This window comes from Budorcas taxicolor, chromosome 2 (genome assembly GCF_023091745.1).
Source record: "Budorcas taxicolor isolate Tak-1 chromosome 2, Takin1.1, whole genome shotgun sequence".
NCBI classification, from domain to species: Eukaryota; Metazoa; Chordata; class Mammalia; order Artiodactyla; family Bovidae; genus Budorcas; species Budorcas taxicolor.
In genome coordinates this window covers 119,449,742-119,466,426 of record NC_068911.1, presented here as the reverse complement: position 1 = coordinate 119,466,426, position 16,685 = coordinate 119,449,742, and positions in this window count along the sequence as shown.

Sequence of the window (16,685 nt, the reverse complement as noted above, 5' to 3'; positions counted from 1 at the left end):
TAGGAGTTTTATGACTTTAGCTGTTAAGTCTTTAATTGATTTTTGACTTGATTTTTGTGTATGGTGAAAGACAAGGTTGCAGTTTCATTCTTTTGCATGTGGCTTTCCAGTTTTCCCAATACCATATACTGAAAAGACAATTGTTTCTTCAGTGTATATTTTTGGCTTCCCTGTCATAGATTAATTGACCATAAATTCCAAATAACTAATAGTATAAATGGAGAAGGAGACATAACAACTGATATGGCATAAATGCAAAGGATCATAAGAGGCTAATCAGTCAGTCAGTTCAGTTGCTCAGTCGTGTCTGACTCTTTGTGACTCTATGGACTGCAAAACGACAGACCTCCCTGTCCATCACCAACTCCTAGAGCTTACTCAAACTCATGTCCATCGAGTTAGTGATGCCATCCAACCATCTCATCCTCTGTCGTCCCCTTCTCCTCCTGCCTTCAATCTTTTCCAACATCAGAGTCTTTTCGAATGAGTCAGTCTTTCACATCAGGTGGCCAAAGTATTGGAGTTTCAGCTTTAGCATCAATCCTTCCAATGGATATTCAGGACTAATCTCTTTTAGGATAGACTGGTTAGATCTCCTTGCAGTCCAAAGTACTCTCAAGAGTCTTCTCCAACACCACAGTTCAAAAGCATCAATTCTTCAGCACTCAGCTTTCTTTATAGTCCAACTCTCACATCCATACATGACTACTGGAAAAACCATAGCCTTGACTAGATGGACCTTTGTTGGCAAAGTAATGTCTCTTCTTTTTAATATGCTGTCTAGTTTGGTCATAGCTTTCCTTCTAAGGATCAAGTCTCTTTTAATTTCACAGCTGCAGTCACCATCTGCAGTGATTTTGGAGCCCAGAAAAATAAGGTCTGACACTGTTTCCCCATCTATTTGCCATAAAGTGATGGGACCAGATGCCATGATCTTAGTTTTCTGAATGTTTAGTTTTAAGCCAACTTTCTCAGTCTCCTCTTTCACTTTCATCAAGAGGCTCTTTAGTTCCTCTTCACTTTCTGCCATAAGGGTGATGTCATCTTCATATCTGAGGTTATTAATACTTCTCCCGGCAATCTCGATTCTAGCTTGTGCTTCACGTGGCCCAACATTTCTCATGATGTACTCTGCATATAAGTTAATTAAGCAGGGTGACAATATACAGCCTTGATGTACTCCTTTCCTGATTTAGAACCAGTCTGTTGTTCCATGTCCAGTTCTAACTATTGCTTCTTGATCTACATACAGATTTCTCAGGAGGCAGGTCAGGAAGTCTGGTATTCCTATCTCTTTAAGAATTCTCCAGTTCGTTGTGATCCACACAGTCAAAGGTTTTGGTGTAGTCAATAAGGCAGATGTAGATATTTTTCTGGAACTCTCTTGCTTTTTCTATGATCCAATGTATGTTGACAATTCATCTCTGGTTCCTCTACCTTTTCTAAATCCAACTTGAACATCTGGAATAGACTAACCAACTGTTACTAAATAGCAAGACAAATTATTGCCACCAAAAGACATGAATGAATCTCACAAAAATGGTATTGAACAAAAGAAGCCAGAAAAAATGATTGAATATTGTATGCTTCCATATGAAAAAGTTTTTCTCTGGGTCTAGAAATCAAGACAGTCATGAACTTTTTCAGAAGTAATGACTGGAAAGATGTACTCATGATACTTATTCTATTTTCAAATTCATGAATTCTTTGCCTTATACCTTTCTCTGAGTTTCTTGAAAATGTTTTCATACTGTTTTCTTGCTTTATAAGATGCACTTGCAAAATCTGCTACTATGTTTCTTTCACTCATTTGTAACATGTTCTTCAAGTGTGGGCTTCCACAGATTTTAAAATATAAATTTACATCTGTTCATTCTACTAAAATGTGTTTTATGGTTGACCAATTCTGAAAGAGATGGGAATACCAGACCAGCTGACCTGCCTCTTGAGAAACCTATACGCAGGTCAGGAAGCAACAGTTAGAACTGGACATGGAACAACAGTCTGGCTCCAAATAGGAAAAGGAGTACGTCAAGGCTGTATATTGTCACTCTGCTTATTTAACTTATATGCCGAGTACATCATGAGAAACTCTGGACTGCAAGAAACACAAGCTGCAATCAAGATTGCCGGGAGAAATATCAAGAACCTCAGATATGCAGATGACACCACCCTTATGGCAGAAAGTGAAGAGGAACTAAAAAGCCTCTTGATGAAAGTGAAAGAGGAGAGTGAAAAAGTTGGCTTAAAGCTCAACATTCAGAAAATGAAGATCATGACTTCTGGTCCCATCACTTCATGGTAAATAGATGGGGAAACAGTGGAAACAGTGTCAGACGTCATTTTGGGGGGCTCCAAAATCACTGCAGATGGTGGTTGCAGCCATGAAATTAAAAGACGCTTACTCCTTGGAAGAAAAGTTATGACCGACCTAGATAGCATATTGAAAAGCAGAGATATTACTTTGCCAACAAAGGTCTGTCTAGTCAAGGCTATGGTTTTTCCAGTAGTCATGTATGGATGTGAGAGTTGGACTGTGAAGAAAGCTGAATACCGAAGAATTGATACTTTTGAACTGTGGTGTTGGAGAAGACTCTTGAGAGTCCCTTGGACTGCAAGGACATCCAACCAGTCCATTCTGAAGGAGATCAGCTCTGGGATTTCTTTCGAGGGATTGATGCTTAAGCTGAAATTCCAGTACTTTGGCCACCTCATGCGAAGAGTTGACTCATTGGAAAAGACTGATGCTGGGAGGGGTTGGGCACAGGAGGAGAAGGGGACGACAGAGGATGAAATGGCTGGATGGCATCACTGACTCGATGGACGCGAGTCTGAGTGAACTCCGGGAGTTGGTGATGGACAGGGAGGCCTGGCGTGCTGCGATTCATGGATTTGCAAAGAGTCGGACCCGACTGAGCGATTGAACTGAACTGACTGAATCTTGGTCCAGTTTTTCAGGTAGATTTGAGCCCTTTAATATGTAGATTATTCTCCCTCTACTTCTAGAGAGCTAATTTTTTTGCAAAAGTTTGTGATGATAGTTCTGCATATATGTCATTTTACTATTCCAGAATTTTATTTCTTTATGTGTGTGGAGTATGCCCATTTTAACTTTTTCTTTAAAAATCTTTATTATTCCCTTTATGTTTTTGCTTGAATGTTTCCAAATGTTTTATTTTCTCTTCTCTACCTCAGTTTTTATTTTTAGTTAAACTTATCCTAACTTTAATAACTTGGAATTTCGACCTTCACATCTCAGAAGACCTAGTCTTCTTTTTCTTAGTTCCACCAACTTTTATCTTAAAATTTTCTCCTCCTCTGTTTATTTCTGTTCTCATTTTTTTAATTTCCAAATTTAGATATTCTGAAATATTTTCAATTAGTTGTTTAATTGCATATAATTGCTGTTTTATTATGTCTGGGGCTATTTTAATTGAGAAGAGTATTTTCATCAGTGAAAACTTTAGCCCTTATATTACTCATCTTATTCTGTTTAACAGGTGTTTGAGAATTTGTGTGTGTGTGTGTGTGTTTGTGTGTGTCTGTGTGTGTGCTGTTGACTGTCTTTTTTGGGGTCACCAATATCCAAGGTGTTTATGAGAACTGGTAGACATACGAGTCAAATTGTCCAGTAAATCAGCTTTACTGGTAGCTTAGCTGGCAAAGAATCCATCTGCAGGAGACCTGGATTCAATCCCTGGGTTGACAAGATCACCCAGAGGAGAGCATGGTAACCCACTCCAGTATTCTTGCCTGGAGAATGCCCATGGGCAGAGGAGCCTGGCATGCTACAGTGCATGGAGTCACAGAGGTGGACATGACTAAGCACATAAGTCAACTTATTGTTTTCTTAGCCAAAATCCATCCATTATGTTGGAACTGTGGAGTACAGTTTACTTATTTAACTTATTTATTTATTTAGAAGAAATGAAGGATTTCATGCTTTTTTAAAAAAAAATAGATACAGACTTTGGAATTTTCATTTTTGTAGTAGATTCATTAATTTGCACCTCTTGCTCTCTCTTTTTCTTTCTTGCTAAGCCTGTAGACATAGTTTTCTTGTTTAGTTTGTACCACTTACTCCCAGAATCTCTGCCTCCCTGAGGCCCTGGTACATTTCTCAACTTTCTAAGTCTCAGTAGATCTTGCTCTGACCCATCACATCTCCAAACTGTTTTTAATTATCTTCCCACTCTAAGGACCATGTGTGAGGTTAACAAGATCAGGGCCACATCACAGATACCATGGCTTGATTCTTTTCAATGTAGTCTCATCTCAACATTCCTCTGGAAGTATTCCAGCCCTGGCTCTAGTAACTTCAGATTATCCCTCAGCCATTTGTAAGTGAATTAAAGTTTGTATCATTCTGTGTCTTTTAGTTCTGCTTTAGGCATGGGTTATATGCAGTTTTATTTTCTGTCCTTTATATGTTTCAGTTCAGTTCAGTTGCTCAGTCATGTCCGACTCTTCGTGACCCCATGAATTGCAGGACGCCAGGCCTCCCTGTCCATCACCATCTCCCGGAGTTCACTCAGACTCACATCCATCGAGTCGATGATGCCATTTAGCCCTCTTATCCTCTGTCTTTCCCTTCTCCTCCTGCCCCCAATACCTCCCAGCATCAGAGTCTTTTCCAATGAGTCAAATCTTCTCATGAGATGGCCAAAATACTGGAGTTTCAGCTTTAACATCATTCCTTCTAAAGAACATCCAGGACAGATCTTTAGAATGGACTGTTGGATCTCCTTGCAGTCCAAGGGACTTTCAAGAGTCTTCTCCAACACCATAGTTCAAAAGCATCGATTCTTGGGCGCTCAGCTTTCTTCACAGTCCAACTCTCACATCCATACATGACCACTGGAAAAACCATAGCCTTGACTAGACGGACCTTTGTCAGCAAAGTAATGTTTATATGTTTAGTTTGTACAAAATGTATTAGATTTGGATATAGATAACTGACTTTGAGTGAGGTCTATTAATCCCTCTCCCATGTCCCGAGGTCTCATTTTTCTGAGTGGTCTGAAATGCCCTTCCCATGCTGACCACTTCAATTGGGGTAAACAATGGAGAATGTGCTCAAGTTTCAAAGAAACCCTTTGATATTGACATGATACATGCAATGATTCATCATGAACTATCCCCACCTCCTTCCTCTTATAGTTCAGTTCATACATATGACAAAATCTTGTGCTTAAACACTCAATCTTTAGTCTTATTTTCTACAATGCGATTCAGGTTATTGATTATTTCATTTCTTCTGGGAATTAGCTATTTAATAACACCATTTTTGGAAATTGTTCCAGGTGTTACTTTATTAAGAATCAAGCTCTAAATTCTAAAACCATCTGTACTTGTTGCACATATTTGTGCAATTTGGTATACATTATTGACTGCAGTCTAAAGTTTTGGTAAACCAAGTATTAAAAGTGAAGCAATGATATATACATGCATGTCATTGACATTTGTAAACATTATGACAAATATTTATAGAAAACATTATATAATCTTTAAAAATTCTGTAGAGTGTTTTAGTGTATGATAATGTTCTATGTTATTCTATTATTCTTATGAGGACACTGAAGTTGAATATTTAATAAATACTTAATCATGATGACAATTAAGTTCAAGATGAATGCTATTCATTCTTTCCTTATAATATTTCTAAACCTGTTAGATATCGTACAAACAAGACGTTAATATTCATGAAAGCCAATTAAGAATACATTATTTATGCATTATACTTAGAAACTCAATGAGATTAAGGAATGTATCAGAACCACACAGCTAGCAAATAGCATTTAAGCCTAAGTCTCCTTGAATCAAAAGCTTTTGGTCTAAACAGGTGCATTATATTCTACTGATTAATGAAAAAAGAAGCTTCAGAGTTTAAAAATGCTTTTAATGTGAAACGGGGCTTATCTTAATTTACTGGAAGCAGAATGTATTTGTTTTTCTTTTATTGCTATATTCTGTAAACACATCCTTTGCACTTGTAAATGGACCTCTTGTTACCTGTGAACTGTTCTTCCAAAGCCAAAAATAAATTGAAACTACCTTCAAATCTTAATTGCCTCAGATGTTTAATCTACACAATAAGGCCAATAACCTTGACATACTTCACAGGGCTGCAGAAAGAGAAAGCAAAGAAAAGCACACATACAAACACAGTTGTAAAGCTCTTATAAATAAAATACAGCTCTATAAGTGCAAAGTAGCAATAATAATTATAATTGCTCCTCAGACACTAGACTTTCACAATGCAGGTGTTGGTAAATATCTGTTTTTGTGAATTCACATTTGTAGTAGAATAGATAATTGTGTTTTCCCTAGTTTAACGTCAACCACCAATTGTATAAGTTGGGGACTAGCTATTTATGACAGTATACATGTTGTTTGAAGAAACATATTGTTATTTATAAGAAATAAATCTCTAACCCCCCAGACCATACTTAGACAACTTTATATTTCCACTATTGCTTCAATCTTATGTTCATTGTTCTAAGATTCAAAACTATTCCTTTGAATAAATGAAATTCACCAAGACCTGGGATCACTTTTCTTTTTCTCTCAATTCCACACAGTCATTCAGGCTACACACTAGAGGTTCTTCACTGTTCTAGATTCCCTGCTGTCCTTTCCATCCTCTGAGCTTTTGTTTGTCTTTCTCCTTCCTAGAATCCTTTTCATGTCATTTTGCTCTCTCATGAAGTTTCTTAGCTGCTGTGCAGTCTTTGGTGATAACATTGCTTTGCCCCTGTAAAGCATTCTATTAGAACCCTCAGCAAAGTGTATCTTCTTTGTGCATGTTCCTCTTCCCAACGACTTGAGGGGGAGAGTGCTGCCCTATGGTTGTATCTCTCACAGCAGTGCTCAGTTCAGTGGTGTGAGCACAAAGATGTAAGTGCCTAATAATTAAGAGTAACACAGGATGCTAACTTAGGAAGATGTGGGAAGGAATGCTCCTTTTCTTTAAATGTGAGGAAATTGAGATGGAATTTTCCCTGGGCCTTTTGACAGAAACCAAAAGAAAAATCAAGAGTCTCATTATTGATTAAAAAAAAAAAAATCTAAGGTGCACAAACAAACACACATTCAGTCTTACACAAAGTGTCAGGTCAGTCTACAATGTAAGTATATAGTATGTGGCTGGGTAAATATCTAATAATACTTTACTGGAATTAAAGTCAATAACCTCTACCCCGTTGTAGATTCTTACACTTAGAAAGTTAACAAAATATATGCAATTCTACCAACATATAGGAGCTTCCTAGGTGGTATTAGTGAACCCACATATCAATGCATTAGGTATAAGAGATGTGGGTCCAGTCCCTGGGTTGGGAAGATGCCTTGAAGGAGGGCATGGCAACCCACTCCAGTATTCTTGCCTGGGGAATCCCCATGGACAGAGGAGCCTAGCAGTCTACAGTCCATGGACTTACAAAGAGTCAGACATGACTGAAGTGACTTAGCATGCACCAACATATAAAAATTCTAAATAACATATTTTAAATATTTAATTTATATATGAGTATAAATAAAATAGATTTCCTGGCATCAGACAAAAGGAGACTTGAAGACAGCACAGTCAACTTCCATACTAATGTAAAGGAAATTGGGAATGCATTGGAAATGGGTATTTAACTAAGAAATTAAAGATCTTACAAGGAAAGGAAATTTTGGAGTTAGATACCTGCAAAACAGGGATTTGAAACTGAAGTCACAACAAAAAGCTGAGACCAAAAAATGTTGCCCTCTGATGAATCAGGGCCTATGGAGGAGTTCACTGCGCTAGGGAACTACAAGGCAGCTTTTTGTTGCCTCAGGTCACTGCAGGCAAGAGAAATGTCCTTTGGGAAATATAAACTCCAAGTGTATAAAATCAAACTTTGCATTATCCACATGCTTTGGAACACTCCAACTTGAGATATTATTTTAAAACCTGGACCCAGTCCAGTGATTCTTCAGAGCACCTAGCAGAGGTATTGTTCCTTCATGCTGCAGAAATATTTTCTACCAAAGGGAACAGGCCCTGAAGGAGAAACAGAGGTAAATATGACTTTATACCCATACTCAGAAATTATAGACTAGATGACCAGTGAGAATCATAACATCAGTCTTGAGGCTGAATGCCTTACAAATTTTTTTAATAGTGTAAACCACAATAAAATAAACATATTTGGTATAAGGAAATAGAGAATTAAAGGTATGTAAAACATCATGAAAAGGTGGAATATAATGGAAAAATAGGTGGATATATCAAGAAAACAGTAAAATTTGGAAAAAAAACTATTGAATTTTAAGAATCAATGAGATGTAGAAATCTGAGTGAAGGGCACGCTATTATCTCTGTTATGTATTTTTTAAAGACTTTTTTGATGCGAACCAATTTTATTTTATTTATCTTTTTTATTAGGTGCTAAGGAGCTTATATTTTTTATTTCTAATATAAAGAGAACATGTACATTGCTAGGACCTAAATTCTCCATTAATGTAGCAGAGAGTACTTCACATTTTCTTCTCAATGTCTCTGGAGTTTTATAGAAGAAAGTAGCCTCAAAATATTCTCTTCCCAAAAGTTTTAACTTTCATCTTTCTATTTTTTTTTTTTTTTTTGTCATCATGAACTTTTCAACCTGGCACTGAAGACAGTTTGAAAGTCTGATCCATTCATGGTTTATAGTAGTTTTGTTCATAATCTTTGATAAAATCTAATATAGAATGTTGTCTGTAAAATGATTTCAATACAAGAACAATGAGGTCTACATTATCATTCTGCTACTCACAAATCAACACCAACTTTTCCTTAAACATTTCTTCAGTAAATTTATAAGTAGAATTTTCAAAAGTTTATTGTCAACCAAACATCTAAGGCATTTAAATGTCCTTTCAGCCATGCATATTATATAAGACTATAGCATCGCTAATTATCAGTTCTGCAAAGATCTCAGGCCTTCATGTCCTCCTTTCCCAATTTTGAACCAGTCTTGTTCCATGTCCAGTTCTAACTATTGCTTCTTGACCTACATACAAGTTTCTCAAGAAGTAGGTAAGGTGGTCTGGTATTCCTATCTCTTTAAGAATTTTCTACAGTTTGTTGTAATCCATACAGTCAAAGGCTTTGGCATAGTCATTAAAGCAGAATGAGATGTTTTTCTGGAATTCTCTTGCTTTTTGTATGATCCAACAGATTTGATCTCTGGTTCATCTGCCCTTTCTAAATCTAGCCAAACATCTGGAAGTTCTCAGTTCAAGTACTGTTGAAGCCTAGCTTGAAGGGTTTTGAGAATTACCTTACTAGTGCAACTGTGTGATAGTTTGAACATTCTTTGGTGCTGCCTTTTTTGGGGTTGGAAGGAAAACTGACCTTTTCCAATCCTGTGGCCACTGCTGAGTTTTCCAATTTGCTGACATACTGAGTGCAGCACTTTAACAGCATCATTTTTAGGATTTTAAGTGGCTCAGCTGGAATTACATCACCTCTAGTAGCTTTGTTCATAGTAATTCTTCCTATGGCCCACTTGACTTCACACTCCAGGATGTCTGGTTCTAGGTGAGTGATCACACCATCATGGTTATCTGATTCATGAAGACCTTTTCTGTAGAGTTCTTCTGTGTATTCTAGCAAACCAATTTTAAAGTCTTTATTGAATTTGTTACAATACTATTTCTGTATCATGTTTTGCTTTTATCTGGCTTCAAGTCATGTGAGATCTTAGCTCCCTTACAAAGGTTTGAACCTGCAACCTCCTATATTGGAAAGCAGAGTCTTAACCACAAGACTACCAGGGAAGTCCCTCTATTCTATTCTTTGCAACATCTTGCAAGTCTTTTTTTTTTTTTTTTTCCCCAAGTATTTTATTCTGTTATTATTATTATTTTGGCTGTGCTTTGTAGCATGTGATATCCTTGTTCCCCTCTGAAGGATCAAACCCCTGCCCCCTGCATTGGAAGCATGCAGTCTTAACTACTGGACAGCTAGGGATATCTCTGCAAGTCTCAAATTTAAGTTGTTTCAAAAAAAAAAAAAAAATCAGTGAGAGTTCTGGTTCAAGAAAGAGATGAAGGGAGATTCTGAACCCACAGACACACTGACTCTATAGCTACATATGGAAAAATTTCCTCTGCAAAAAATCCCTAAAAACTGGTGGAAGGACCTTTTCACATCAGGAAGTGAGTGGGGAAACACAATAAAGCAGGTGAGAAGGCTCAGAGACCATCTTGCCGCAGATCTCAGCAGCAGGGGAGGTAATCAGAAACCTGGGATTTCTCCCTGAAGAGAAAGGGCTCATCCCTCATCAGGCACCCTAACTTTGAAGACCAGCACCTGAAAGGAGAGCCCCTAAAATCTCTGACTTTAAAGGCCAATGGGGCTCTCATTCATGAGATCCAAGACACTGTGGCAAATGGAGGTATGTTTCTTAAAGGGCCCAGGCAGGGACTCATCAGGTTCAGAGTCCAGCACAGAGATAACTCTCAGAAAAGCACCCAGACTGTAGGTAAAAGTCTCATTTCCTAATTGAGAGGAATTAGCCAAAGGGGCAGAGGCACCTGAGGTGATAGTCTCCAGGGAACAAGACTGGCAGGCAGCATCTTCACCCTCTCTTTCATCCTTGAGGAAGTTGCAGGTACCAATAATGTATCCTTACCCCCCAACAGGTGCCATTTTTATGCTCCAGCTTGTGGGTACTATCTTTAATTTTTTTTAATTTTTATTTTCCTTTTGTTCTTTTATTTTTTTTTTAATTTTCCTTTCCTATTTCTTCTTTGCCTTCTTTTTTTCTTGTTTCTTTTCTTATATATTTATTGAGTTTTCATACTCCCTTTCTGCCTCCCTCTAGCCAGTGGGGGCCATCCATGCTCTCTTCCAATCGTGTTGAAGCTTCAGGTACTATCTTTTCTTTTTCTCTCCTGCAGGTGCCACTTTTATGTTACAGCTTGTAGTTACAATCTTTTTTTTTTTTTTTAATTATCTTCCTTTTTTAAAAATATTTCTTATTTTCCCCTTTTGTCTTTGGCCCAGTATCTCCTGGTGAAGGAAGCACTTACATGTGTCTGGTGTCCTAATGTTTATATCTGGTGACTTGATTTTTTGTGGTCTCCATGTAGGGGATACTCCTTGATCACCTGTCTCTAGAGACCAGAGGAGCCTATGTTCCTGGGTCCCCTGGGATTGTAATCATCAGAGAGATAGTCTTTAGATGACTTCCACACTTAGGGCACTATACAGATAGTTGAATAAAATACACCACTTGTCCTTCTGGGAAAGACACCTATTTGCTTGTCCAGGGGCTCTGGCCTGTGGGGCAGGTTTTTGGTTTTGCAAATTTACAGATGCCTATGTATCTATATATAGATCTATATATCTATATCTATATCATCTATATCTATATCTATATCTATAGAAGGGACTGGGGGCTTCTCTGGTGGCTCAGAAGTAAAGACTCTGCCTATAATGCAGTAGAGACAAGTTTGATCCTTGGGTGATGGGGAAGTTCCCCTCGAGAAGGAAATGATGACCCACTCCAGTATACTTGCCTGGGAAATTCCATAGACAGAGGAGCCTGGTAGGTTACAGTCCATGGGGTCCCAAAATAGTCAGGTGACTTAGTGACTAAACAGCAACAATAACATGAAAGAGGTAGGAAGCAAAGGAGACTAGAGAGTTCAGTCTTTGTGCTCTTCTTCTGCCTCATTCCAGCTCACCAGTAACATAAAGAAAGAAGCTTATTGCCCCTTCTCTGGTGCCCTTATAATGGGGATGCTGCCAGAGAACAATTCTGTGTTGCCCGATTCTGGTGGACAGTGCGACCACCACTCACAGGTCTCCCATGACCCTAACCAACAAAGAAAGAGTTCCAGGCCATAGCAGAGTACCAGGCAACAAAAAGAGGAGCTCAATCCAGCTGGAAGGAGGCTTATTAGATTATAGCTTATAATTATAAACAGCCTGAGGGGCAGGCTTCTAATTAAACACACATCTAATGACTGTAAACATTTCTGGAGGGTTCAGAGAGTAGGCATTATCTTTTCACTTTCCCTCTGCTGTGCTTCAGAGTGCCAGCAGTTATCAGAGGGGAGCTCATACAATTTAATAGCAATAATAATCCATTTTAAAAATGGGCAAGGATTTCTCTGGCAGTCTAGTACTTGAGACTCCACACTTCCAATGCAGGAGATAGGGGTTCGATCCCTAGTCCAGCAACTAAGATCCTACATTTAGCATGGTGTGGCAAAAAATAAATAAATAAAATTAGAAAATGGGTAGAGGTTCTGAATATACTTTTTCTTTTCTAAGAAATACATATAGATGGCCCCCAGTTACATAAAAATATGCTCAACATCATTAATCATCAACAAAATGGAAATAAAAACCACAGAATATCACCATATACCTTTTAGATTAGTTATCAGTAAAAAGATAAGAAATAATAAGTTTTGGCAAGGATATGGTGTCAAGGAGATCCTTGTTCACTGTTGTTTGAATATACATTGGTTCAGTCAGTATGGAAACTATATGAAGGTGCTTCAAAAGATTTAAAATAGAACAGCCACTTGATCATCAGTGTAAGTGAGATTGTACAGTGTGTGTTTCCCCTTTTGACTTGTTTCACCCAAGTATTTCATAAGACCCAGGCAATACATGTAATATGTTAAGAAGTACCACATTTAAAAGAATACATCCATGTAGATGATGAATATTAAAAGTCACCATCAGATGCAGGACTATGGGATTATCCTGGATTTTGCTGACAAAGATAGTAGTTTAAAACAGAGTTTTGACATTTTTGGAATCAATTCATTTCAATGCACTGGCGTTCATTTCAGTCAGAGGAGCTAACGGAACTTGGAGGGTAGGAGTAGAATTCCTTCCAAAATTTGGCCACTGATCTTCCTTTTTAAAATTATTTAGCAGAAGTACATTAGACGATTCAGTCTAACCTGCCTTTTGGTTGGTATAGAAACAATGAATTTACGTGGTTTGACATTCTCCAGTGGGCCAGATGCCACTTAAATTCCCAATTGCTCCTGTAGAATCCAACTTTCAAATTATTCTTAAATGCAAAAATATATCCATCTAAGACCATGGGTTTTATAAACTATAGTTGTCATAAAAAAGACTTGATGGTGATGCTTCCAGAAACATTTCTGTTCTAGCTAAATCAACATTGTTATCAATATAGAAAAAATCATTACTGCTCTATGAAATATTTCCATGTTGAAAGTCTCTCAAGTAGGGAAGAATTAGATGTTACAGATCACCAACCATCTTGGAAGACCTCTCTCAAGGAGCAAATAGTCAGCAAGTCTTCAGTGTGGTCTATGCTTATTATTAGGGGACAAAAATGTATATTAAGATTAATAGTAAGGGGCACTAACTGATTAATGAAGGAAATTAACACCAACATCCACTATTTCATTGGAGAAGACTTAAAAGCATTCCTGTCCCTGCAAGTTTTGGTAGTTTTATTCCCATTTTACAGATGAGGAAACTGAGCCTAGGTAGTTTAAAGACTTAACCAGTGTTGCAATGAGCATATGTAACAGCACAATTGTGTGGAATAAAGTCTGTTTTCCTCAAAATCTCAATCTCTTTTTAAAGCATTCTGTCATATAGCACTTTCTTCTTGGAAATGTCTTCAGTAACATGTGCTTTCTCTCTCACATACATATACATTTTTGGTGGTAGGCTACCTTTCTGATTGCTCTTATGTTAGGATAATGTTAGAGTTGGTATTACTCACACACACAGCAGTAGGCAGTGAATGTGCTGGATGTTCAGTGAAAACCATTTTGGGTTTAAGAATTCTCCAAGGATGGCAATGAAAGTCTGTGAATGATGGAGCCACTCTTTTCTTCTTCATGCTACCTTCTTCTTGGCTATAACTTTATGCAACATGAGTACGAAACTATTTATTTGAACTGTTTGAGTCCCCACTGATTAGCACTGCTCTTATAATTTTTTTTTTTAAATTTTATTTTGACTGTGCTCGGTCTCTGTTGCCATTTATGGGCTTCTCTTATTGAGGTGCAAGGGTTCTCAAGCGTGTGAGCCCAGTAGTTGTGGTGCATGGTCTTAGTTGCCCTGCAGCATGTGGGATCTTAGTTCCCAGACCAGGGATTGAACCCTTGTTCCCTGCATTAGAAGGTGGATACTTAACCACTGGGCCACCAGGAAGTCCCTGCTGTTTTAAATGTTTTTACCAGTTAATCACAGGCATGGTGCTTGGCTAATAATTTTTTACTTGCTTTGCACGGCAAAGCAAACAACAAAAAAAATTGAATTAGTATCTCCAATTCTTTTATTAATATTAACTCTGGGAGGTAATAGGACAAGTGAAATTCATGCAACTGCTAATTGGTCCAGGCAGAGAGTCCACATTTCTTATTTGAACACCCTCATTTTGCAGGAAAAGTTCATATTTCAGTTAGACTATAATCAATATATCACCTATATTAGTCTCATGTCAACATACAAGTGTTCATTACTAAGCAGATTCTGAAAGGTTCACTGAATATTGCACTTTGAAATGTGTGTCTGGTGCCGGGGAGCAATTTCCAACCTGTCTTCTGAAAACTAGGACACACTTAAAAGGATTTAGGAGTAGAAATCTTTCACTTCAGAAAATCCATTTCAGCAATTTACACATTAAGGAAATGGGAAATGTTTCTTTACCAATTTCACTGGCATTTGATGGGGGAATCCTCCAGTAAAACACAGGCAATTTTCTTCCACTTGTTACAGCAGTAGATGTATAAGAGGGTGCTTTGTCCTCCTCCATCCTCTTGCAAATATGGAACTGCACGGTCCATCATGGCCACTGTTTATTCATCCATATTCCAAGAACAAGTTTCTTTTAACTGAATTGTATAGTAAAGCCGGCAACTATTGTGCATTTAGTGAGTGTCCGACTTTTGCCAAGAACTTCAAAATGCTTTATGCTATTTAGTCCTTGGACTTCCTAGGTGGCACAGTGGTTAAGAGTCCACCTGCAACGCAAGAGACAAAGTTCGATTCCTGGGTCAGGTAGATCCCCTGGAGAAGGAAATGGTAACTTACTCCAGTATTCTTGCCTGGGAAATCCCATGGACAGAGACTGTCGGGCTATAGTCGATGAGGTCGCAAAAGAGTCAGACACAGCTTTGTGACTAGACAACATTTAGTCCTTACAAGAGACAAAAAATGCAGTTGCTGTCATATGTGTAATATGCAGTCATGGGAATTTGGAGTGGTTATGAGATCTGTCTAAAGTCACATGCTTAATATAGTACAAACTTGAATTTTTGATCCAATATTTCTCAAGCTAAAATTTATATCCTTAACCTATGAATTATATTACCAAGAGAATGACATTAATAACTGACATTTTTGTGTGTTTACATATGTTTACATATGTTTTACATATATTGACATAATTTTTTAGAAAATATATAGAAACATGACTTTCAACAACAACAGGAAAAATGCACAGTTTATAAATTTATTCAAATCAACAGCAAAAGGACCAGTAAAAATGATACAGCTTGTCTCAAGAACATTTGAGGAGAAACTGGGAGTTCTCAGCATTAAAAAAAGAAAAAAGAATGTTAGAATAAAACTGGATAATCCCATATAAGGCAATAAGAATATAATCTTGGAGTTTATCTTTACTACTGAAAATAAATTTGCAAGTTAGCATGCAAGTTCACAATACTGAGCTCTAGTCAAATGGTAAATTATAAATTTGAACCCAAATATATCCTCCAAAAGAAATAATATTTTATTGGGCTTACTGTAAGATAGTATTATTTGATATTTAAAGAGTTTTGCCTAACCATCACTACCTTATTTACAAATTTGAGATAATTTTTCTTAAGAATTTTCAAAAGTAATAATGATGGTGTATATATTTTGTTATTTCCAAGCTTTCCAAAATATCTATTCTGTAAAACTGAAAGACTGCAGAACTTGAATGGAATCTTGGTTAGACTGTAAGTAAATCAAATTTGTATCTGATTATGTCACTTATTTTTCTCATATTGTCTCACTAATTTAGGGATTAAAATTGCACAATAGAATTATTTTTCTAAATTTAGCAATTAAGTTTGTAGGAAACTCCTTTAATTGGCATGTATTTATTAGAGTAGTAGAATAATCATCAATTTTTTTAAATTGTGAATAATGTCGTGGTCTGAGCACATGTTGGAAAATAATTTCCAGACATGAAACAGAATGAGAAGGAAATAAAGTTTATTAGAGTGGGAGATGCTGTTAGTACAGCAAGCCAGCTCACAGGAGAACTGACGTTGAACAGGGGACCTTAGTCCACTTTTATAGCCAGGGTACAAGGAGTAGGATAGGGGTCTTGCGGGTCATTTGTTGATTGAATGAGGCACGTATACTGGGTAGTGGGAAGAGTAAGGCAAATATCTTCTCCCTATGGGGTAGAAGAGGAGACAGGTTATACTGCTCAGGAGGACATGAAATCCATTAATAGTTACAACCTTAACTACATTACAACATTATTGCAATATAATGTAATTACAACATAGGATGATAAGGGTCTGGTTTTTCGATACCTGCATTCCAAGAATCCTTGGTTTTATCTGCTCTTTTGTCCTTGGATTACCACAAATAATAGTGGCTTAGATGCAATATGTAAATTATAATATCTTAAAATTTGAAAATCAGTGGAAATAATACTTCA